Genomic DNA, 23,790 nt, shown 5'->3' on the forward strand with positions numbered 1-23,790 from the left:
GTGGGCATGATTCCTGACCACAGGTTACCTCATCTCTAAAATGAGGATTAAGACTGTGAGCCCCATATGGGACATGGACTGTGTCCAACCTGATTAGCTTGTATCTACCCCAGTGCTTAGCACACAATGCCTAGCACAGCGTAAGCGCTTAACAAATAACTATCATTATCATTATCACCTAATCTGGTAGGCCAGTGTTCCTGGTTCATGGTCCTGTTCCCCAGGCAGAGCCCACACTTCATTCCATGTTTCATCTGTTCCAGTGTGGGTGTGCTATGCACCCTAGAGCAGACCCAGGGAGGAGGTGGGTTTTTTTTCTGTCTGTAAATGTAGAGGCTTCATGTCTTGATGATGATGGTATTTGTTAAGCACTTATTATGTGTCAAGCACTGTTCTAAGCGCTGGGATATAGACAAGGTTATCAGATTGGACACAGTCCCTGTCCCACATGGACTCACAGTCTTAATTCCCATTTGACAGATGAGGGAACTGAGGCCTGGAGAAGTGAAGTGACTTGCCCAAGATCACACAGTAGCCAAACAGTAGAACTGGGATTAGAACCCAGATCCTCCTGACCCCCAGGCCCATCTTGAGGCTCCGTGGTGAGTGGGTTTCTTGTTAAAGCTACTGTGGATGAAGCTTTGTTTGTGTTTCACTGGACACCTTCACGGTGATTCTCTGATCAGGGGCTGGATGACACTGAAACAGACTGTCTTGTGAGCCTTCCTGAGTGTATGTGGTGAAACCTGGGTAACGGTCAGCCAAAGCACTTTGTCACCAGGCTCCTGCCAAAAGCATGAAACCTCAACTCCATTCTATTCCTGCTTGGGAAACAATGGTGGATACCAGGGATGGTGATGTGCCTCCATTCTAAAATCTAGGTGGTAGCAAAAAGCATCCTGAAGGGGTTCATCTTTGCCCACAGGTGACAGCGGGAGGGGGCTGCTCAGTTCCTAAAGACAGTTCTCACAGCTAAAGGTGGAGGGATGGGATCGAAGCATCTCGACTGACTGCACAGGTGCCAGGGCCAGGTGCTGACTCCCTAGAGATGCACTTGGTTCGGTTGGCACCTTCAGGCACCCATTGGTACCTCTCAGAACTCAGACTTTTCCTGATAAGAAATTAGGCAGGGAGCATTCAACTGGTTAGCTGGCAGCAGGGTAATTGTGGAGAGGGGTCTCATCTACTGGGCTGTTGCCATAAGTCGAGGTTCAGTCCTCAGAACTGGTATCTCCCCCTCTGCATCCCTGGAGGGCCTGGCAGATGGGGGCACCTGAGGATGGTGGGGTGACCTGAATCCTTTTATCACCCCTCACACAGGATTCATCCCTGCCATGCGGAAGCATGAGGGTCGTACATCAGTATCCACACTCCGTAGTAAGATTTATGCATTTCTTTTCTTTTCCGAGCTCATTCTTTTGAAGAACAAGGAATGGAATGTGAATGCCTCCTATGGTGCTGTAGTAAACAAATACTAATTTCCCTTCCCTGTTCAGTGATTTGTTGATCCTTTGTATATTCCCTTGTTTAATTGGGCTACATCTGCACAGTGATGGGAATAATGGTGGAAGGTTAACCGCTGCTTTGGTTCCTTGAATTTAACCATCTGTTGGATAAAACATTTTTTAGGGCTGACAGGCTGTTCCACTATGAAGGGGAAAGGAGAGAGGCAAACACTGTCTACAGAAAGAAATTTATTCATTCATTCAGTTGTATTTATTGCGTGCTTACTCTGTGACTTGATGCAGTGGGCTTGGCTACATGAGGGGCTGGACTGCAGGATCTTGGTTCTTATTTTCATCGTTCATTCTAGTCTTGGTGGTTCCCAAAGCAAACCCAAAGGGGCCGTGGGTGGAAGGTGGGAAGGACAGTGGGTTGAGTTGGCACTCTCCTACCACCACATCCAGCCCCTGTGCATTTCTGTCTTTGCCTCCTTTGAACTTGACTGGCTTGGGGAAGTGGGAATGTGATCCAGGAAGGGAGAAGCAGAGAGAGAGGAAAGGCAAGATGGGGCCATGGTGAAGCTACCATTAAAGTTAGAATTAAAGGTGAGGGAAAGAACCAAAACTCTCTATAGTTCAGTATTAAGGGACTGCGGCCAGGAAGAGACGGGGAGTTATGGGTGCAGGGGGGCAGAAGAACGGTCAAGAATAGGTGAGAGGAGGGAACCAGAAGGGAGAACCAGAGTGTGGCATCAATCACTTAGTCTGGAGGCGTGTCCTGAACAGCCTGCTTTGCCTGGCAGCAGGGAATGTTTCTGTTTCTTGTTACTGTACTCTCTTAAGTGCTTATAGTACAGTGCACTGCACACAGTAAGTGCTCAATGAATACGTTTTACTGACTAACTGCAATATTTCCTGGTTAGGGCTTGGGTTCGGGTATATGTTTAAAAATCCTACATCTCCCTAATTCACAGTGGTGTTGTGAGCATAAAATGAAGTAATTGCTGCAGAAGTGCTTTGGAAAAGCAAAGGCAGCTCAGCAGACTCTAGGTAGAAGCCATATTTCTCAGAGCCTCTCCATTTCTTATCCTATCAGCATGGTAAATCTGGATTGCTTTCTTGAGGAGGGCCAGGTCAAAGGGAAGCGCAGTCAGGGCAAATGTGTGATTCGATGTCTTGGTGCTGCTCTTTTTGAGACAAAGAAAAAATCCAGGCACAGGGATCAAGGACACAATCCAGGCATTTTGGGGCTGTCAGGACATGGGGGCCAAGACATCAAGTCCTTCTTCCTTGGACAATTGGTGAACCAACCCCAAACAGCTCCCCTGGGAGGCTGCTTCCTATGGGAAGAGGGAAAAACAGGAATTCTGTTTCCATTAGACAGAGTTTGAATGGTGTCAGGGAATGCTGGTATTGTCCACTGGATTGTCCTCTGCTCAGGAGCCAGGGCCCTCAGGATGCCCAAAGAAGTGCTGAACATCCCCCTTTGGGGCAGGTTGCCATGCTTTTGATGTTTTGAGGGAGTCTTAGCCCCTCTCCCTTTTAAGAGGGAGGGAGCGAGAGGCAAAGGTGCTGCCAAGTGTGGCCCTCGGGCACCTCTGGGAAGCATGTGTGGGCTCTTCATAAGTGGGGAGGCATCCAGCCCAGGCACAGCCCAGCTCAATTTCCAGCAGCAGTACCAGTCCCTGGCTTGACCCCTGCCCACCCTCCTACATACACATATTCAGTGGAGCTAGTGCCCAAGCCAGGGGTGCTGCTGGATTTTATAAACAACCTCCAAAATCCCAAAACACCTGCAAAAAGGAAGGTTGGGGAGAGGTTCAGACCCTAATATGCTACTCTGCTGTCGCCTCGGACAGAGAGAGGAAAAAAGAAAAACAGAAAGAGGGGAGTGGAAAATACCAGGGTAAGAGAGGGGGATAACAGGAACAAAAAGGCAGGGGCAGCTAGGAGAAAAGATTGTAAGCTCTTCAAGAGCAGATGCCACTTTTTTTACTTCTATGTGATCCCCAAGCACCTCTCTAGACTTTAAGCTCACTACAGACAAGGAACATGTCTGCTCATTCTGTTGTGCTGTACTCTCCCAAGCGCTTAGTAGAGTAATCTGCACATAGTATGAATGTAGTAAATACCATTGAGTGATGATTGATTGATAGTGAGTTATTGTACACACTATAGTCACCCTGAACAGTGCTGTGTACACAGTAGAGCCCTAGTAAAGAAGAGAAGCAGCGTGGCTCAATAGAAAGAGCATGGGCTTGGGAGTCAGAGGCCATGGGTTCAAATCCCGGCTTCGCCAATTGTCAGCTGTGTGACCTTGGGCAAGTCACTTCACTTCCCTGTGCCTCAGTTCCCTCATCTGTAAAATGGTAATTAAGACTGTGGGACAACCTGATGACCTTGTGTCTTCCCCAGCGCTTGCAACAGTGCTTTGCACATAGTAAGCACTTAACAAATGCCATTATTATTATTATTAGTAGTAGTAGTAGTAGAGAGCTCCACATGCTGTAGAAATCTAGTACAGAATCCTGTACCCATGGAAGCAAAGTAGCTTACTGGAAATAGCATGGGCCTCAGAGTCAGAGAACCTAGTTCCAATCTTGGCTCCACCACTTACCTGCCATTCAACCTTGGGCAAGTCAGTTTGCTTCTCGGTGCCTCAGTTTCCTCAACTGTAAAATGGGGATTAAATACTTGTCCTCCCTCCTGCTTAGACTGCGCTCTCCTTGTAGGACCTCATTATCTTGTATTTACCCCAATGCTTAGAACAGGGCTTGACACATAGTGCTTAACAACTACCATTACAGTGCTTTGCGCATAGTAGGTGCATGGTGTGACGGCTCAACGTCCCAGCCTCCGGGGACACCCTGTGACCGGGGGGTTTAGCTGCAGTCATGGATCCTGGCCGAAGTCTGCCGCACCACTCTGGAGGACATGGAAATGAGCCCTTGGAAAAAATCGACCCCTTGTTTGTCAAAAGTTCTCTTCCTTTAGGAAATGTAGGATTTTCCAGTTTTGGGGGAGGGCAGCTATAAGCCGTTCAGCTTCTCTCAAGCTGACAACTCTGCTTATTTTTGTTGATGATTATCAATCCATCTGGGGTCAGTGTGCATAGTGCCTCTGACCTATGGGAGGTTATCCAACTGCTTCACTAATTTGGTTTCCTCTCACAAACATTCACACTCAGTTTAATAAAAGTACGTCTTTTCTGCATGGCCGGGGGAATTTTGAAAGTACGTGGTTGGGTCATTTTAAACTCTAGTTGGGCCCTGAATGGTAAACGTGTGAATCACTGACAATATATATATACATATTTCCCTAGCAAAACCTCCCAGTATAATTCTCCCACCCTAAGAAAATTCCCCAGGGGATGTCTAGAAGCAGAATGAATTGACATTGACCAGAATGAAAAATCTCTCTACAGTCATGAATGTGCTTTGAGCAGAAATCCAATCTACAATATGAAAAGTTCTTATTTTAAAATGCAGCTTTGTGGGGCTGATCTGGGGTGGAGTGGTAATATGCATCATCTCTACTACTCCGACTCATAGGGAGGCAATCTGCATGCTCTTTATTGTAGACATTATGAAACAGTTATGTTTAAACCATATCCTCATAGTGTACATTCATAGAACCATTTATGGAGGAAATCCTCAATATATTGCCAAATGAGATGCTCATACCCATATCTGTTTTCCTTCTGTAATTTTTGATTGGGATTTTTGTTGCAAGAAAGTGATGTGAGACATTCCCCCCACCTCCTCGAAATCATTTAGATGTGCTCTGAAAAATTATCAATGGACAAAATAGCCTAGCGGAGTAGGACCATGAGATTGTAAGATCCCTAAGAGAAGCATTGCATGATCAGTTTCCACTACCCTGGATCACGTTATCCCAATATCCACCTTTAGAGTGTGTGTGTATATGTGTGTGTATTCATGCTTAATATGGGCACGCTCAGACACACACACACACACACAAACACATGTCCATATTCACAACCACCCTTTGCCCAAATGCACTTATATATATAGTGATTCATTTCTTCACTCATTTTTCCAGTTAGCCTCTACTCCTTCCCTGGCTATCATCAGCTGTTTCTCTGATTTTCCCCTTACTCCCACTATCGGTAAATAATTTATGTCTGTAAGTTCTTTGAGGGCAGAGACTATCCATTTTATCTCCATTATATTCTCCCAAGTGCTTAGTACATTTCTCTGTCCTCAATAGGTGCTCAATAAAGACTGTTAATAGATTAATGAGAGCCTGATCTCCAGGAAGGGCTGTCTGGAACAATATAGTGGACTTACTATTTGCATTTCAACATAAGGGATGTAGAAACGACCGCCTAGATTTTACTGGGCTTTTCTAAGGCCCAGCTTGATTGTTGGCTGTAAAGGGCCCATAAAGAAATATATATTTATGAATTTGTAAACACAAAGAATCTCTGCTTCTGCCATAAAACATGATGCCTGGATTCCCGTTGAGTGAGAAACTCCCATGCTGTGCAGAATGGAATATTCATTTTAACCCTGGCTTCTAGTTGCACAAGCTGAGAGGTGTATTGAATTTGCACGCTCCATAAAGCACTCACCTAAAAGTTCATGGGGCTTTAGAGGCAGCCCCTCCAAATTCCACACAAATTTCCTATAGAGCCCCCAAAAGTTTCTCATATTGCCCTAATGGGAACCCCCCTTCAACTTCAGCAAAAAGTGTGATAATTAACTGCCTCAAAAGCATCACATTTTGGAAAGGATATGTGAATTTGTGATTGGTGTATTTATGTTTGTGTGGTGATATGAAGCTAATACACTCATATATAACAATAGGAGAGCCTCAGTCACTTTCTGGGAAGGGATGACTTTTATCATTTCAACTATACTTCTCTCTTTCCAATCCTTCTTTTAAAATAAATTCCAAGGCAAAGGAGGAGGTGGGACTTTGGGCATTAGAACAGGAAACTGCTCCTTTAGTTAATTTTCTTCCACTCATATTAATTGTTGTTCCTGTTATGTTGTTTATGCTTTCATTGCTTCATCTTTCCTTATGAGCCCATGGTCAACCTTCCTCATAATCTTAGACTGAGAATACTTTTCTTTCATTCATTCATTCATTCATTCATTCATTCATTCATTCATATTTATTGAGCACTTACTGTATGCAGAGCACTGTACTAAGCACTTAGGAGAGTACAATACAACAATAAAAAGACTCCTTCCCACAATGAGCTTACAGTCTAGTGGGGAAGACAGTCATTAATATAAATAAATTACATAAATTACAGATATGAACAGAAGTGCTATGGGGCTGGGAGGGGAATAAATAAAGGGAGCAATCTTTTGAGAGCTAGGGACCACGTCTAATTCTCATCTGCACTGTTTTTTACAAGGCTTAGTACAGTGTTTTTCACACAGTAGGTGGTCATTAAATACTCCTGAATAAATGAATGAATAAAGAAAAGGAGAAAGGTGCCAAATTTCTTTTACTCCACACCAGCCACCTATATCCATTCATTCATTCAATCGTATTTATTGAGCGCTTACTGTGTGTAAAGCACTGTACCTGAGCTTTACAAAGAACGTATCATATCCGAGTACAGTTGGACTGTGAAATTTATTTTGATTTCAGCTTTGGAGGTTGGTTCTTACTTTGGAGAGCAAGTCCCCTAGGGGTGGCAAGCCCATCCCCGGGCAGATCCCCAGGGCTGATTCTCCCGTGTCCAGGCTGATGCTAGGGTAACTGACCTTTGGCTAAGAGTCGCTCCTCTTTGTGGGCCCTCCCTAGTAGTTATTCCTTAAATCAAGGTTTTGTGAGTAATACTGCTCATTTATTAAAATAATGATAATGATTGTGGTATTTGATAAGCACTTATGTGCCAAGCACAGTACTGAGCACTGGAGTAGATACAAAATAACCAGGTTGGACACAGTCCCTATCCCACATGGGGCTCAGAGTCTAAGGGGGAGGGAGAACTGGTGTCTTATCCCCATTTTATGGGTGAGGAAACTGAGGCACAGAGAAGTTAAGTGGCATGCTTAGGTCAGGCAACAGACAAGCGGCAGGGTGGGATTACACCTGGGTCCTTTGACTCAGGCCCAGGTTCTTTCCACTAGACTTCACTGCTGAATGTCAGCAGATCTCTTTGGCTGCAGGCTGAAGGCTTTAAACAGGCCCATTCTCTCTCCCTCCACATATCCTCCCAGAGAAGATATGCACAGGCTGACTGGGGGGTTTTTTCATGGTATTCGTTAGGCGCTTACTATGTTCCAAGTCCTATACTAAGCTTGGGGTAGATACAAGGTAATCAGGTTGGACATAGTCCCTGTCCCTCATGGGGCTCACCCTTGCCCCACCACACATGTGCATCTAAGGGGTGAGGTTCTTTGTTTTCTTGTTTCTGTTCTTCAAACTGCTTTATTATTGATGAGTAGGCTTTGCATATCACAATCAATCACTCAGTCAAATGTATTTATTGAGTACTTACCCACTGTGTTCAGAGCATGGCTCTAAGTGCTTGGGGATGTACGGCAGAGGTAAGAGATTTGGTCTCTGCTGTCACAGAGTGGAAATGAACAGGTTTCATTAAACCTGTTCTTAACGACCAAATATTTTCCTTGAGAAGCATTAAGCTGTTGATGCCAAAGGACATATTATGCACAAATTATATATCTGTAATTATTTATTTCTGTTAATTTATGTCCTCCTCTAGTCTGTACGCTCGTAGTGGGCAGGAAATATGTCTATTATGTCATTCTATTGTACTCTCCCAAGCTCAGGCTCTGCACACAATAAGCGTTCAATACATATGATTAACAACTAAAGGACGTTTCAACATGAGGAGAAGGTAATAGGAAGAACATACCATGTGCATATGGGTAAAGCCAGTTTCACTTTATTCAAAAATGGTTTAAAAGCACAGTATGGGTTTCAAATCCATTGAAAGAGAGATCTTTACACAAAGGAAGATGGTAAAATGTATTCAAGATGATCGTAAATCATTTTACCTTTTATGTGACTTATACTATGCCTCTCAAATTTTGCTAATTGTCCAAGGTGCTGGTATTTTAATAAAAGTTTTATGCCACAGAACCTATTTTCTTTCCCCACGTCTACCTACAATGAAATGATAGGGCTGACTTTATGGCTTACATTCATTTTGAGGGCTGCAGCCTGTGATGTGATAAATATGGTATAAGTCTTCTGAAAGAAGAAGCAGAAGAAGCAACACTGAAAGGATATCAAACACTTGTAGAATTCAAACACCTTAAATATTCAGAAAGAGGGAAGAAAGTGGCTTAGTGCTTGAATGTTGTCTCAGAGCTTGCATCGTTAAAGGATTTCTTCCATTGGAAATGGCAAGGCAAATGTAAAGGCTACAATTTGATGCAGTTTGTGCTGTTTTTCTGCTTCTCTAAGGGCTCTGTTTAGGCTTGCCCCCAGGTTTTTGCCCTTTCTAGAGATCTCTTACTTGAAAACACAAGTGAATTTGCTGAGCGGTGTCCAGTAACCAGGCTGAATGAAAGTAGTGTCTGATATACAACTAATATGTCATTGAAAATTAATCAGGGACAAATCCCCATGTGTATCTGTTTTCTGTCCATGGCCTTAAAAGGCAGGATTGCATAGTGAACCGTTGATTATGCATTTAACATAAGTAATTGGCATAGACTTGACCTATTCACAGACCAAGACATTATTAGCCAAAAATTTTTTTTAAAAAATGAGGCATCTCAACAACATATCAAAGCGTATCAGATTGTTTCTGATGACCAAATCAAAAGACTTCTGCCTCTGGGCTCAGTTGAGGGCACCAGATCCCATGGGCTACAGGGACAGTTACATCCTTTTATCCTAAATGTCAGAGAGAGCCAGAGGGCCAGTCAGGTAGAAAGCATCATTGGAGAACTCATACTCTGCCTGGTGGAGAGATAGGCCTATAGGTGCTGTCAGTCTTCACTCTGTCAATCAGAACGTCAACCCAAAAATGTGCACTAAAGGATTGCGACAGAGGGGAGGTTCAAAATGTCAAAATTTATATCATTGGGTTTTCTGGCACTAAAATACCCTAACTTAGAATATTAATTTCATTTTGATGGAGGTTTTAACTCCTGATCTAAATATCAGCTTTTTTTGTATCGTCAACTCGACATGCATTTCCAAAATGATGACTGCTGTGTGATTTACAGTCTTGAAAAAAATAACATGATAGCAATAACTTTGCAGTTTTTTGTGATGCATGAAGATCAGATTTTGTAATGTTGGTTAATGCTTTGCTAATTAAAGTGTGCATGTTAATTAAAGCAGAGGCTAATGTTAATTACCTATATTAATGGAATCTCATGTAGCACCTGCCTGAAGCAATGGGTTCAATTTTCAAAATATCTCAATTAAGACTGAAACTTTTGATTTGCATCTAGTAGGGTTTCAATTAACTACATTGCAAACTTAAATAACACACTTAGGGGTGCAAAATATCAGCCAGCACATGTAGCTCAGTAGCAGTGGTGGGTTTCCTCATTTATTGACTAGAGTGGGGAGAACTGCTAGGATAAGTAAGCCCCATGTTTTTGGTCTTCGGAAAACATCTCTGGTTGTCATAACTTCTCTAACTGTGAGAAGTTTCCCTGTGGTTACAGTTAGATCCCTCCTTAGTTTCCGTGTTAGAACAAAACCCAATGCTTGCTGCTCTCATTTCTAGCCAGATTGGAGCATGTATAGGTAAGTGGCAAAGGATTCCTGATAAAAACAATGGCCGGCACTCTGGGAAGTATGAAGGCTTTGGGCAGAAAGGGAAGCAGCCTCTGTTGACTTCCATTCAAGGCAAGAAATTAAATCATTAGATATCGACTATGAAATTATATGTGGAGGAGGAATGACTCTGAGACATATAACGAGCAATTGCATGAAGAGATTCAACTAGACAAGATGCCAATAGACAATATTCATCACATTCATTCTCTGGTCCTTCCTCAGTCCAGGGGATCATATTTTGGGATCCCCGATATTCCAGTGGGGTCTTGGGAAATGGAATAGTGGGCCAGCATGACCCCTGAACCCATCATAGTTTCAGCAAAATGCTTTCCCCCATTCCTGTAATACAGTTGGAGCTAATAGCTTAATTTCCAAACAAGTCTAGATCGCATGTTGATTTAGCATTGTTGGGAATCAGCACCTGTAACTGTGGTGCTCTGACAGACTTTGGCTCTGAGAGGTGAACCTTAAACCCTTAGAGCCAAGATTCATTCAGCCGTAGAAAATATCAAACATGTGTATGATTTTCATGGGTAAGGAACTGCCCGTCAAGGTGATCCTGTGGCTGCAAATTATTTTCCGATCTGTTGGGTTATTGGCGAGCAACGAGAAAAAGCAGTATTGGTTGAGTAAGATATGCCCTTTTGAGAACAGTATATATTGGAGGACACAGGGGAAAGTGAATATCTCCCGAAATAGAGAGGGAAGAAGACTTATGGATTGAATCTTGGGAATTAGGTGTTTGCCAACTCTAATGGTGATTGAGTTGGTGAACTATAACTAGCATCAATCAATCAGTGATATTTTGTATTAGATTCTCTCAGAATGAAGAACTGGATCTTTACGGGTCTGTCAACAAAATCCCCAAAATTATTCAGTCCCCAGTGAGGACCCATCCTCACTGAGCAGGTGGCAGGGCATCAACAGAAATGCATCCAGGACATCTGGAAACCTCTGATAAGTGACCACCTCCCAAGTGTGTGGACTTTTCCTGGGAGGATACTAACACTCAAATGATCCATGAAAATAGAAAATCTTGGTAGTTGGGTGAGAGAGCAGGAGAGAGAGAGAAGAAGGTTGAATATCACGTTTGAAGCAATTCTAAAAAAAAAATAGGGGTGGTGAAAATATTGTAGAAATTGAAATTGCTTTGCTGAGGTCCAAAACAAGAACTAATAGAGGCCGCTGGGGTTTAAAGATGATGCTACTAATGGAGAGATTCTGTTAATACCTTAAGTGCTTGACATGAATGTCTGGGACATTTTCCCCTTTAAAGATCAAGAGCTTATTCAAGCTCACCAGGGCTGGTGGATAGTAGACAACAAATGGAGAATGACCACAATTAGATCTATGCAGCAGACTTCAGATAGTCTTAAAGGAACTAGGAAGTCAACACTTAATTTCAAAAGAGAATGGGGCATGTGTGTGTGTGACTCATGTCACCAGTATGGCATGATATTCTGACCAGAAGGAAATTGTTCCTTTGGCTTGGGTACTTGCCCTGACTAGCCTTCCTCTTGGGTTGGGCCGCTGTGGTCCACATGCCCACAGTCTTAGGACAGTCCCAAATGACAACACTAGCCTGGCCATACTGTCTTCCTCCAACACGTTATCCCCTATCTTCCCTCCCAAACCCTGCCCTCTCCCTGATTTTCCCATCACTGTAGATGGCACTACCATCCTTCCCGTCTCACAAGCCTGCAACCTTGGTGTCATCCTCGACTCCGCTCTCTCGTTCACCCCTCACATCCAATTCATCACCAAAACCTGCCGGTCTCACCTCCGCAACATTGCCAAGATCCGCCCTTTCCTCTCCATCCAAACTGCTACCTTGCTGGTTCAATCTCTTATCCTATCCCGACTGGATTACTGCATCAGCCTCCTCTCTGATCTCCCATCCTCCTGTCTCTCCCCACTTCAGTCTATACTTCACTCTGCTGCCCAGATCATCTTTGTGGAGAAACACTCTGGGCATGTTACTCCCCTCCTCAAACATCTCCAGTGGCTGCCTGTCAACCTACGAATCAAGCAAAAACTCCTCACTCTCGGCTTCAGTGCTCTCCATCACCTCGCCCCGTCTTTCCTCACCTCCCTTCTCTCCTTCTACAGCCCAGCCCACATCCTCCTCTCCTCTGCCGCTAACCTCCTCACTGTACCTCGTTCTCGCCTGTCCCTCCGTCGACCCCCGACCCATGTCCTTCCCCTGCCCTGGAATGCCCTCCTTCTAGACATCCACCAAGTTAGCTCTCTTCCCCCCTTCAAAGCCCTACTGAGAGCCCACCTCCTCCAGGAGGCCTTCCCAGACTGAGCCCCCTTTTTCCTCTCCTCCTCCCCCCCCGCCCTACCTCCTTCCCCTCCCCACAGCACTTGTATTTATATTTGTACAGATTTATTACTCTATTTATTTTACTTGTACATATTTACTATTCTGTTTTGTTAATGATGTGCATATAGCTTTAATTCTATTTGTTCCGACGATTTTGACACCTGTCTACATGTTTTGTTTTGTTGTCTGTCTCCCCCTTCTAGACTGTGAGCCCATTGTTGGGTAGGGACCGTCTCTATATGTTGCCAACTTGTACTTCCCAAGCACCTAGTATGGTGCTCAGCTCACAGTAAGCACTTAATAAATACGATTGAATGAATGAATGAATGAGCCACATTCCATAAAACTGCATCCCCCCGATTTAGAGCTTCTTTACTGATGTTTGTCCCCCACCTGTTTCCTTTCTTCTCAGGTAGAATCTTTAATTTCCCGGGGTCCAAAGCTCCTGCACTCAACCTCTAGATCTATGGCTTGGTTACCTTGCTGAGGTAATTGAAAGGCAGATTTGCTTGCTGCCTCTGAATTCCATTGTCAGGAGTTTGACCTCTCTTCAGCAGACACTGTCATTTATTATCCCAGGGCTCTTAAGTGTTAGTTCTCTCTGTCTTGAACCTCACTCATCCTAACAATCATATAACTTTCAGCTCCTTTCGGCTTCTCCTTCCCACTTTGGCTTTCATCATGCCGACACAGTTAGGATCGCAGCACGTGAGGCGCTAACTCGCCACCCCAATCAGAAGTTTCATCCTTTTTCTCCGACTGTGGCCTGAAATGGGTTTTTCATCAGCTTGGCTAAATTACCTGTACTGCTAAAATTAGATGCTGTCACTTTACATTGAAAATCGTCTCATGCAAGAGATCTGAAGCCTCCGGGGTTTTGTCCTGCTGGTGGTTTGAGATTAAGGTTTCCTTCCTGAAATCCAATCCTCCATGTCTCCTTCTGAGCTTCAGCTGTTTCCCGGGTGCCATCGCCAGCCGCTTTCCTTCCTAGGGTGCTTTCTCTCCCGCGAATCAGAGACCCCAAACTAGCAGGCCACACGTCCGTCTGTTCTGGGGGACTGGCTCTCTCCCAGACACCTCTTGCCTTCTTCTTTCAGGGGACAACTCTACCTTAAAGTACACTGCAGTCTAAAAGTTTCAGAATGAGGAAATAAAAGGCACTGCTACATTCAGTTTCAACATGAAAAATCAATCTTAACTCAATGGACTGAATGAATGAAACAGTGTATGGCACATAAGTGCAAGAGGCTATCAGAACATTCATTCAAAGGTATTTATCAATCAATCGATCAGTGATATTTATTCATTCATGCATTCATTCAGTTGTATTTATTGAATGCTTACTGTGTGCAGAGCACTGTACTAAGCGCTTGGGAAGTACAAGTCGGCAACATATAGAGACGGTCCCAACCCAGGAACGGGCTCACAGTCTAGAAGAGCTCTTACTGTGTTCAGAGCACTGTACTAAGTGCTTGGGAGTGTACCGTACAACAGAATTGATAGTCACAGTCCCTGCCCGCAGGCACATGTTCTTTGGCATTGGTGCATTCCCTCTCTCACCAGTATTTTTGATATTAAATTTCTACTATGTGCCAGGCACCATGGAAAATGCAAGAAAATCGGATCAGGCACAATCCCTATCCCACATGGGATCCACCTGGAGAACGGGTAGCTTATCCCCATTTTACAGATGAGTGCTTTACTTGGACTAGGTACTCAGTACAGACCTCTGCATGCTGTAAGCCCTCAGCACAATGCTCTGTATCCAGAAGGTGCTCTGTTCAGTGACCTGTATAGGTCTCTAACAGCAAGTTAACCCCAAATGACACCTCTTTCTAATGTTATGCCGTAGATTTGGCACTGCTGCCTAGTGGAAAGAGCACAGGGCTGAGAGTCAGAAGGCTTGATTTCTAGTCCTTGCTCCACCGCTTATGTGCAGTATGACTTGGAGCAAGTCACTTAACTTAGCTGGGCCTCAGTTTCCTCATCTGAAAATGGGAATTATATAGTTTTTCTCCCTCCCTTTGTATTGTGAGTCTTGGATGGGACAGGAAATGAGTCTGTTCTGATTATTTTGTATCTTCCTTAGTCCTTGGATAGTAATACTACTACTACTACTAATAATAATTGTGGTATTTGTTAAGTGCTTACTATGTGCCAAGCACTGTTCTAAGTGCTGGGGCAGATACAAGGTAATCAGGTTGGCCCACGTGGGGCTCTCAGTCTTAATCCCCATTTTACAGATGAGGTAACTGAGGCCCAGAGAAGTTGTGACTTGCCGAACGTTACACAGCTGATAAGTGGCAGAGCCGGGATTAGCACTCAGCACTACGACCTCTGATTCCCAAGCCTGTGCTCATTCCACTAAGCCACCCTGCTTCTCTGAACTACTGTAAAGAGCAGGTACCCAGCATAAGTCTCTAGATAGAGTAAGCATCCAGAAGTAGCATGGCTTAGTGGATAGAGCACTTGCCTGGGAATCAGGAAGACCTGGGTTCTAATTCCAGCTCTACCTCATGTATGTTTTGGACAAGTCACTTCACTTCCCTGTACCTCAGTTACTTCATCTGTAAAATGGGGATTAAGAGTGTGATCCCCATGTCAGACAGGGACTTTGTCTGACCTGATTAGCTTGTATCTACCCCAGCGCTTAGAACAGTGGTTGGCAAATAGTAAGCACTTAACAAATACTGTAATAATTACATATATATATATATATATATATATATATATATATATATATAATGGCATTTGTTAAGTGCTTACTACATGCAAAGCACTGTTCTAAGCACTGGGGAGGATACAAAGTGATCAGGTTGTCCCACAGGGGCTCCTAGTCTTCATCCCCATTTTACAGATGAGGTAACTGAGGCACAGAGAAGTGAAGTGACTTGCCCAAGGTCACACAGCTGACAGTTGGAGGAGCCGGGATTAGATCCCATGACCTCTGACTCCCAAGCCCGTGCTGTTTCCATTGAGCCATGCTGCTTCTCATTAATAATTATTAATAGTAGTAGTATTAGTACAGTGCTCTGCGCAAAGCAAGCAATCAATAAATATCATTGAGTGCTTGAATGAGAGATGCATGCTGTTAATTATCTGCCTTTCATTTCTATGTATACAAGTTGTGAGAAGGAGAGATCTTATTTGAGTAGGAGTAGTGGCGGTGCTGGCAGGTTAGTTTTGTGTCTGATAGGCTCTGGCAGGGCTTTCCCCTTGGGCACCACAGGTGTGGTAGGGGTGTGTATTTGTTGGGGTGATGTTGCCCTGAGGCCATGGGGGTAATTTCCTCCTCCGGACCCAATTCCTTTCTCACCCCTCCACCACTGCACCCTTCTTACCACTCCTTTTGTGTCCACCATGATTCCATTCACCCTTATGGGACGGAACTTTTCTGCTAATTCTGTTGTATTGTACTCTCCCAAGTGCTTAGTACAGCACAGTACAGCACATAGTACACATAGTAAGTGCTCAATAAATACCATTGATTGATTGATTCACCCCAAACATTTCTTTCTTAGCTTTCACCCCCCTGTTCCCAGGTCAGCAGCGTCTCTCTGAGTAATACAACTGGTCACCCAGACCGCTGTTTATCCAATAAAATAAACTGGTTTTGCCCCAGAATCGACTGCTGAAGTAAAGTGTTAAATGGGGGTGGGATTTTCATTAAGAATAAACATATCGTTTCTGAAAAATAATTCCAAATGTCCGAAACACATGGTTTAGATCTGTCATTTGATTTCAGATAGATAAATAAATCCCCCTAGCATTATTGGTTTTAAAAATTGCACTGCCATTTTGGACATTGATGGTTCTTTTGATTTTCTTTGTTTTTTCCCCCATCTCACCAAACATTTTATTTATCAGTGGATCACATATTGGTGCAGTATCTAGATAACTAGTATTGTATTTTTCCTTTTAAATACTTTTATATTCTCATCTGTTTTTATGGCATGTTACTGCGTGTCTCCAGAGGCACACAGCATTTTTATTTTCAAGTAAATTTATATTAGTTACAGTCTCCAGCTGTTTTAGATATAGGATCATTTCCTGTCAGTACTGTTTCCAGGACAATTCATTTTTTCTCCCCACAAAAATGAGAAATTTAATTTAACAAAGACATCCTATAATTGCCTTTGTATCTCGCAAGGTATCTTGCAATCTAAATATTTTATTTTATTTAAAACATCTGTCTACATAATATCTAGTGATTGTACCGGACGGTATCAGCTTTGTGAAAGGCAGCTGCTGCCACTTTTATTGAGTTTATAAGGAACCACTAAAAATTTCTCCTTAATACAAAGAACTCTGCCACTGAGTCACATACTTAGGATTTTTGGTAAGATGAAAATGACTTGCATTTACAGTTCTTGTGAAAATAATCAGGCCTTTTTCAAATTTGGAAACACATTTGTTAAAAACAATCACTATGGAAACATACTCTAAAAGCTGTGAGCTCCAACTATACATTTTTCTCAACTCCATTATAATATAAATGATGGCAAATTCTCAGGCAATGAGCTACAAACTGGAGTCACATTTTAATTGCTAAGCTTTTTGGAGTTATTTGTCTGCATCCCATTTTCTTTTCATTTACAATCGCATTGTGAAGTCTTTCTACTGATTAGAGCAGTCAGTTGGAATTTTCCTGTCATTTTTTAGAAAATGCATGGGAAAAGATGGCAGTTTCTGTAAAAGCTCTTTGTCTTGTTGGCGATACTGGGATTTGCTTGTACTGGAGCCCATTTGTAAATTCTTATTTATTGCATATGACCCTTGGAGACAAAATGAAATGTTTAACTTTTAATAGATAGTATCAATTTATACACAGCAAAATGCCAAGTAAAACAGACAACGAGGCATACTATATAGTGTGTCTAAATAAGACAAGTTTATCTTTTCCAGGGAAGTAATCAAAATATTCCTTTTTGGAACACTAAGAGTATGAACAGGAAATGATTATGGCTCCCTGCTGACACACTGTTTTGATTGACAGAAAAAAACAACATGAATGCCACCTGAGACGCGTTGTTCAGGAACTTTCTGGAGGGTAGTAAATTGGTGTTGGCACAAACACAGAAAAATAAAATGACTTGATTCAGCAGTTTTCGGGACTAAATCCCCAAACACTGAAGAAAGAAGTAAATATTCATCCAATGATCAAAATTTATATTGATTTTTATTCTACATTAGCAGCTCAAAGTCAAGATTCTTGACAGGGTGGAGGTGGGTTTGAATGATTCTCTTTGAAATGAGGATACAGGCGCCGAGCTGAGTGCTTCCTTGCATTCCTGAACCAGAGGCACAAGCTATTAGAAGCCTGTGAGGTTACCCTCTTAAAAGAATGGTTATAAAAGCGCACTTGTTCGGTTCTGTTTTGATAACTAAATTGTTATTATTAGTATGTAAAGTAATTCCTGTTGTTCCTGCTTCGTTCCTTCCTTTCTATCATCATCTAAGGACAACTATTTTATAGAATTTCAAAGGAAGCAGAGAGCGTGTCGCCCAGTCCCAGAATTAATCGCAGCGTTTGCTAGCATAATTGTATTTGGGGAAGAACTGCCAGTCCTCTTAGGCAAGGAGAAGCAAAGATTTTTCTCTTCACGTTATACATCTTTAATTTTTAGTTTCTGCCAAAAAGTAAATAAGGATTTGCCGGAGTGGAATCTGGAAGACAAGGGTTAGAGAGAACACGGACGCAGCATATAAACACAGACACAATGTCTGTACTCCATCGTGAAGAGAGATTTGCGAAGGAAACAGCTTTAGAGAGACATAGAAAATTCTAATCATCCCCTCCAGTCTACAAAATATAATCCCAGATCTCCCCCCATCCCCCACATGACATAAAACTCTGAATCCATAATGACTTTAACTACTTTCATTAAAAAGGGAGAAATGGAAGCCATCTCCAGCCCTGTAATTCGGTGATATACTTGTTTCTTAGGCTAGTTGGTTGTTCTGGGGGGTGGGAGGGGGTTGGGTATTTTATTTTTTAATAAGCATCTCATTTGGCATTAAAATCTCTTTCCTTGCTGTAAAATGGAGGAAGAGTTTATTTTTCTTTACAGGCACAGAATATGGGAGAAATAACTCAGCGTATGAACAAATTTCCTAGTTAACAAATTTCCTGGCCATGTCTCATATACTTATAATTCACCAAACATCTTTAACAGCATAGCTTTGAAATTAAATTTTCCAAACATTATGGGGATTGCTTTAATGGTATGCAAATTGCCATGAAGTCAATAGCAAAGAAGATGACCCCCTCAGCAACACAAATATTTTACGTTTAAAATCAGTTATCCTTAGCAGTTTCTCTGACCTCAGTTGGTGTCAGCATCTTCAAGAGGATGAGACCTATAAATAAGCCCGAGAAGCATTTTTTCCAGACTTGGCAAAATGTTTAAGAGAGCTTCTTCTTTGAATCTATGGCCATAATTATTATAAAGTAACTAGTCTCAGTCACAATTTGCATGTCATTGCCACAATACCTCATTTTTTTCCTCCAAGAATGATCCTCTATTGATCTTTTGCCTTAAATATATTTTCTTTTAAACAGAGTGGGTAAAAGTACGTGGTTTTTATTATTGGTGATGTTTAAAAAAAATCCCTTCTATTTTGACATCAGCATTACCCCAAATGTGCACATATCTGTCTTGTAGTTTTTTTTTTCTCAAATTCCATGTCTTCTGACTAAAACCAAATTACGATCAATCTTTTCCTTAACCATCGCTGTGATTTCTGGTTCTCCCTCCCATGAAAGGCAACTATTCAGGGTACTCAAGTCCTCCTAACCCAGCAAAGGAAAGAGACCTGGGTTTAAGAGTTTCTCTAATATGAAAACAGGTGGGATATCAGAAATGCCCATTGGCTTCACTGCTTTTGCAGACAGGAAAAGGAAGCCAGGGATCAAAGCCTCATTTCTTACCATTTGTATTATATCTAGCATAGTATATATTTGCATGCATCAAAAATAAGGCCATAAGCAGTGCCATATTGGATCAGCATTCAACCCAGAGTTCGGTCACCAATAGTGGCACCAAAGTTGCTCTCTTTGTATCCATAGCCAGTTATAGACCTGTCACTCATGTGATCCACTCCCTTCTCAAACCTGTTGATTTTTTTTACCCAAGTAACTCCCTGTAATTAGTGGAGTTGTTTCCTTGGGGTTGCTTTGAAATACTCTCTTCAGGCTTCAGTGGATATCCCTTTGTCTGGGTGCTGCGGAATGTGGTTAAAAATTCCATGTTCACTCTAGTTTCAGTCATATCAGTCATAAACTTCAGTCATATCCTTTCTCAGCCTTCATCTCTCCATCCTGAAGGGTCCTAATCTTTCCAGTCAATCCTCACGTGGCAGCCAAATGCCTGAACTCAGTCTTCCCCAGACACCTGTGAGGGCTCCTTCCTGAGAGAATCTCAGGTACAAGAAGATAATAGAGGGGACATTCTGAAGGGAAAGGGAGGAAACAATGGCAAATTTTTCCAACAGACTCTGAGAGCCCTGAGCTAGAGCAACCAATTTATGATGGTGAGGGGACAACTTTTCATGAAAATAACAATAACTGTGGTATTTGTTAAAGCAGTTACTGGGGTAGATACAAGATGATCTGGTCAAACATAGTACCATATGGGGTTTACAGTCTAAGTAGGAGGGAGTACAAGTGTTTCATCCCCATTTTACAGATTAGGAAACTGAGGCATAGAAGTTAAATGATTTGCCCAAGATAAAACAGCAAGCAAGAGGCAGAGCTGGAATTAGAACCCAGGTTCCCAGACTTCCAGGCTTATGCTGTTTTCAAAAAGTCATGCTGCTTCTTGTGGGAAAAGAATAAAGAAAAATTGGAAGTCTTTATACGAATAATACCAAGTGTCCTTCCATATTTTTTTCTCCATTACAATTTGCACTTTACAAAATATGTAAGTGAACTGCAACTATTAAATAGTTTGGCAAGAGTTCTTTTTAAAGACCACATCAGCCAGGAACTGAGCTTGCTTCAGGAGTTGGGCTGTTTTATTTACAATGTAGAACTTCAAAAAAATAAATAAATAACAGATAGCGGGAGGACAAGGTCGATGTGGTGCCCAATATTTACAACGAGCTAAAGACAAAAGCAATCAAGAAGGACTGTTGTGATGGAATGATTGTCATCCTTCTCTTGCAACATAATCAATTTCATTGCTGAAAGGGAGGTGAGGCGTGGTACCGGGTAAATTTCACTGTAAAGTTAAATGTGGTCCGTATATTTTGATAATCAGTCTCAGTTACATACTTTCTAAATTTTTAGAATGAATAAACTAGAGAGCAGCAACAAACTTAGTGCCTATGGGTGACAAAGTCCTATTTCCCTTGAGTGGAGGCCATTATGTGGGAATGAGAATGAAAGACAAAACAAGGTCAGTCAATCAATCAGTGGTATTTATTGAGTGCTGACCATAGTCAGAGTACTATACTAAGCACTTGGGAGAATACAATAGATTTGGTAGACACTATCCCAGCCCTCAAGGATCTTAGAATGTGGACCAGTGAACCTTTTCCCACATTCTCTTTCTAACTGCAGGCAGTGGGTGTAATAATCCTAACAGTAATAATAATTGTGGTATTTGTTAAGACCTTTCTATGTTCCAAGCACTGTACCAAATGCTCAAGTGGATGCAAGCAAATCGGGTTGGACACAATCCCCGTCCCGCATGGGGCTCACAGTCTTAATCCCCATTTTAACAAATGGGGTAACTGAGGCACAGAGAAGTTAAGTGACTAACCTAAGGTCACACAGCAGACAAGTGACGGAGCTGGAATTAGAATCCAGGTCCTTCTGACTCTCAAGCCCATTGCTCTCTCCTCTAGGCCATACTGCTTCTCTGTGTATATAATCTATAGTGTACGTTGAAGCTTTAGTTCAACCTCATTTGAAATGTTCCAAGTGTACCAGCGTGTCAATTTCTATCATTTTATCTAGGTGATACCCATCGTCTAAGAGTGTTTTCCACTTCATTCAACATGACTTCCTATCCTATTTCATTTACCGTTCTTATAACCACTCCCTGAACACTCTTCCAGGAGAAGCATCTCATTGGTTAAGTGGAAAGAGACATTTTCAATATTCCCTGTTGTGTTTATTATTTTCATTTTGATCTTGACTATCAATAGCCTTGTTGCAGCAATCATGCCATGCAATATCAGATTTCATTTATTTCCATCTCTGAAATTATTCCTTACTAAGTATTCCTTGGCCATTAAATTCTTAGATTTGGTCCTCCCCAAATGAGCCACTTTGTTTTTATCGGGTTGAATTTCATTGTATTTTTTTTCTTGTTTATAATAATAATAATGATGGTATTTGTTAAGCACTTACTATGTGCACAGCACTGTTCTAAGCACTGGGGGGATACAAGGTGATCAGGTTGTCCCACGTGGGGCTCACAGTCTTAATCCCCATTTTACAGATGAGGTAACTGAGGCACAGAGAAGTTCAGTGAGTTGCCCAAAGTCAAACAGCTGACAATTGGCGGAGTCGGGATTTGAACCCATGACCTCTGACTCCAAAGCCCGTGCTCTTTCCGCTGAGCCATGCTAATCTTCTGGGTCCACTGCTGTTATCCCTCCAATCTTCCTTAGTGTTTGCAAACTTTTCGGTTTAAAGTCATCTACACATTTCATTAGCATGCTGCCTACCTCTTCTTACAGATCATTAATAAAGATGTTAAATAAGACCAGCGCCAACATTGACCTTTGTGCTTTCCCATCAGACACATCCCACTAACGGGATATATTGCCATATATCAGTACCCTTTGTTTACAGGAGATTTTTTTTTGACTATCCCCCAAGAGCCTACTACAGTTCTCTGCATGCAGTAGGCACTCAGTCAATTCTGGTGATACTGTTGATTTTGGAGAGTTCTTAATCCTTGTAATTCCATTCTTATCCAAGCCTAAGGAACACATACTGGAAGAAAAATTTCCATAATCTGTATCCTGGGATTGACTCTCCAAGACTTCCAAATGTATGGCATTAACTTTTGTCTCCACAAGTTGGCTGCTTATGGAAAGCAAAAAAAACCCCAAAGAAATCACTCTAGTTCTGTGGGATTATACCTCTGAGTCTCATCGTCCGCCCTTCACCTTTTCAGTTCAGTAAATTTTCCTTCTGTAACATTTTCCACCTCTTTCCCTTTGTCTCCATAGTTTGGGTCTGTAAATGGGCAAAAAAATCACTCCATTGGCCCCTGGTGTCTCAGTTGAAGGCCATTTCCTACACAAGAGAGAGTTTAGGCATCCACTTCCCCAGGAGCTGACCCAGCACTATTTCATTCAATTGTATTTATTGAGCACTTACTGTGTGCAGAGCACTGTACTAAGCACTATTTTCCTAATGGGAATATGAAATTAAATTTCAGAGAAGTAGCAGCATTTAAGGTTTATCAGAAAAATTAACATTAAATTAATAGGTTTTAGTGGCGCATATTAAAGGGAAACAATAGCTCTTTGGTTCTCCAGGACATGTGAATTCAACCTTCCCTCTCCACCTCTCCACTGCCCCTGACTGCTCACAGGCAAAAATGCCTTAGAGAAGACCTCATGCCTCGGCCCATCTAGTATGCTGAGCCTCTTGAAACAAATTGATGACCACAGCTGCAGTGAATAAAGTATCTATTCAATGCATTTTCATGCCAAATGTTATCCAGCATTTTGCAAGCCAGGCCCCAATTTGATAGAAACCAGCACAGTGAACTTATTGCCTCTTCCTACCAAACTAGAGGAATGATCAAAAAAATCAGAACTACAAACCAGAGCATAAACAATGGCAGTGTTACATTAAAATATGTTAATACAGTAGCATACAGAACTGAATAGTACAGTTCTGGGAGGGAGGAATTGTTAGCCACAGTTGAAGATTAAATCAAATATCCATGTAATTGCAGTTTAATCGAGTGATGATAAAATAGAAGAGAGACACTCAAAAGTACAGACCAGCATATGTGTGTTTGACCAGTAGGTATATTTCAGAGAGAAATATTACATACTGGGAAATGTGAGAATATCATAATGGAGTTTCACTAAACTTTTATATTACATCTACCAAGGCAGATTGCAATCTCAGGGATATTTTGTCAGAGAGTATTTGCTTTGACTGCCGGGAGTTCATTTATTTCGGATATTTTAAAAGCGCTTGCTTAGTCTAGCTCTAAAATGCATTTGTCTACTTTACTCAGTTGGTCTTCTTGAGGCTAACGGGGCTAGGGGAGATGGAATGAGGCAGAGGATTCC

The 23,790-nt window shown here is 42.2% G+C and overlaps 1 protein-coding gene across 2 annotated transcripts in view; it reads left to right on the forward strand.

Annotated features, from left to right (window-relative positions):
* Positions 1 to 23,790, forward strand: part of AKAP6 (A-kinase anchoring protein 6) — a 309,489-nt gene that overhangs the window by 174,049 nt on the left and 111,650 nt on the right. The window lies entirely within an intron of this gene.

This window comes from Tachyglossus aculeatus, chromosome 14 (assembly GCF_015852505.1).
Source record: "Tachyglossus aculeatus isolate mTacAcu1 chromosome 14, mTacAcu1.pri, whole genome shotgun sequence".
NCBI lineage: Eukaryota > Metazoa > Chordata > Mammalia > Monotremata > Tachyglossidae > Tachyglossus > Tachyglossus aculeatus.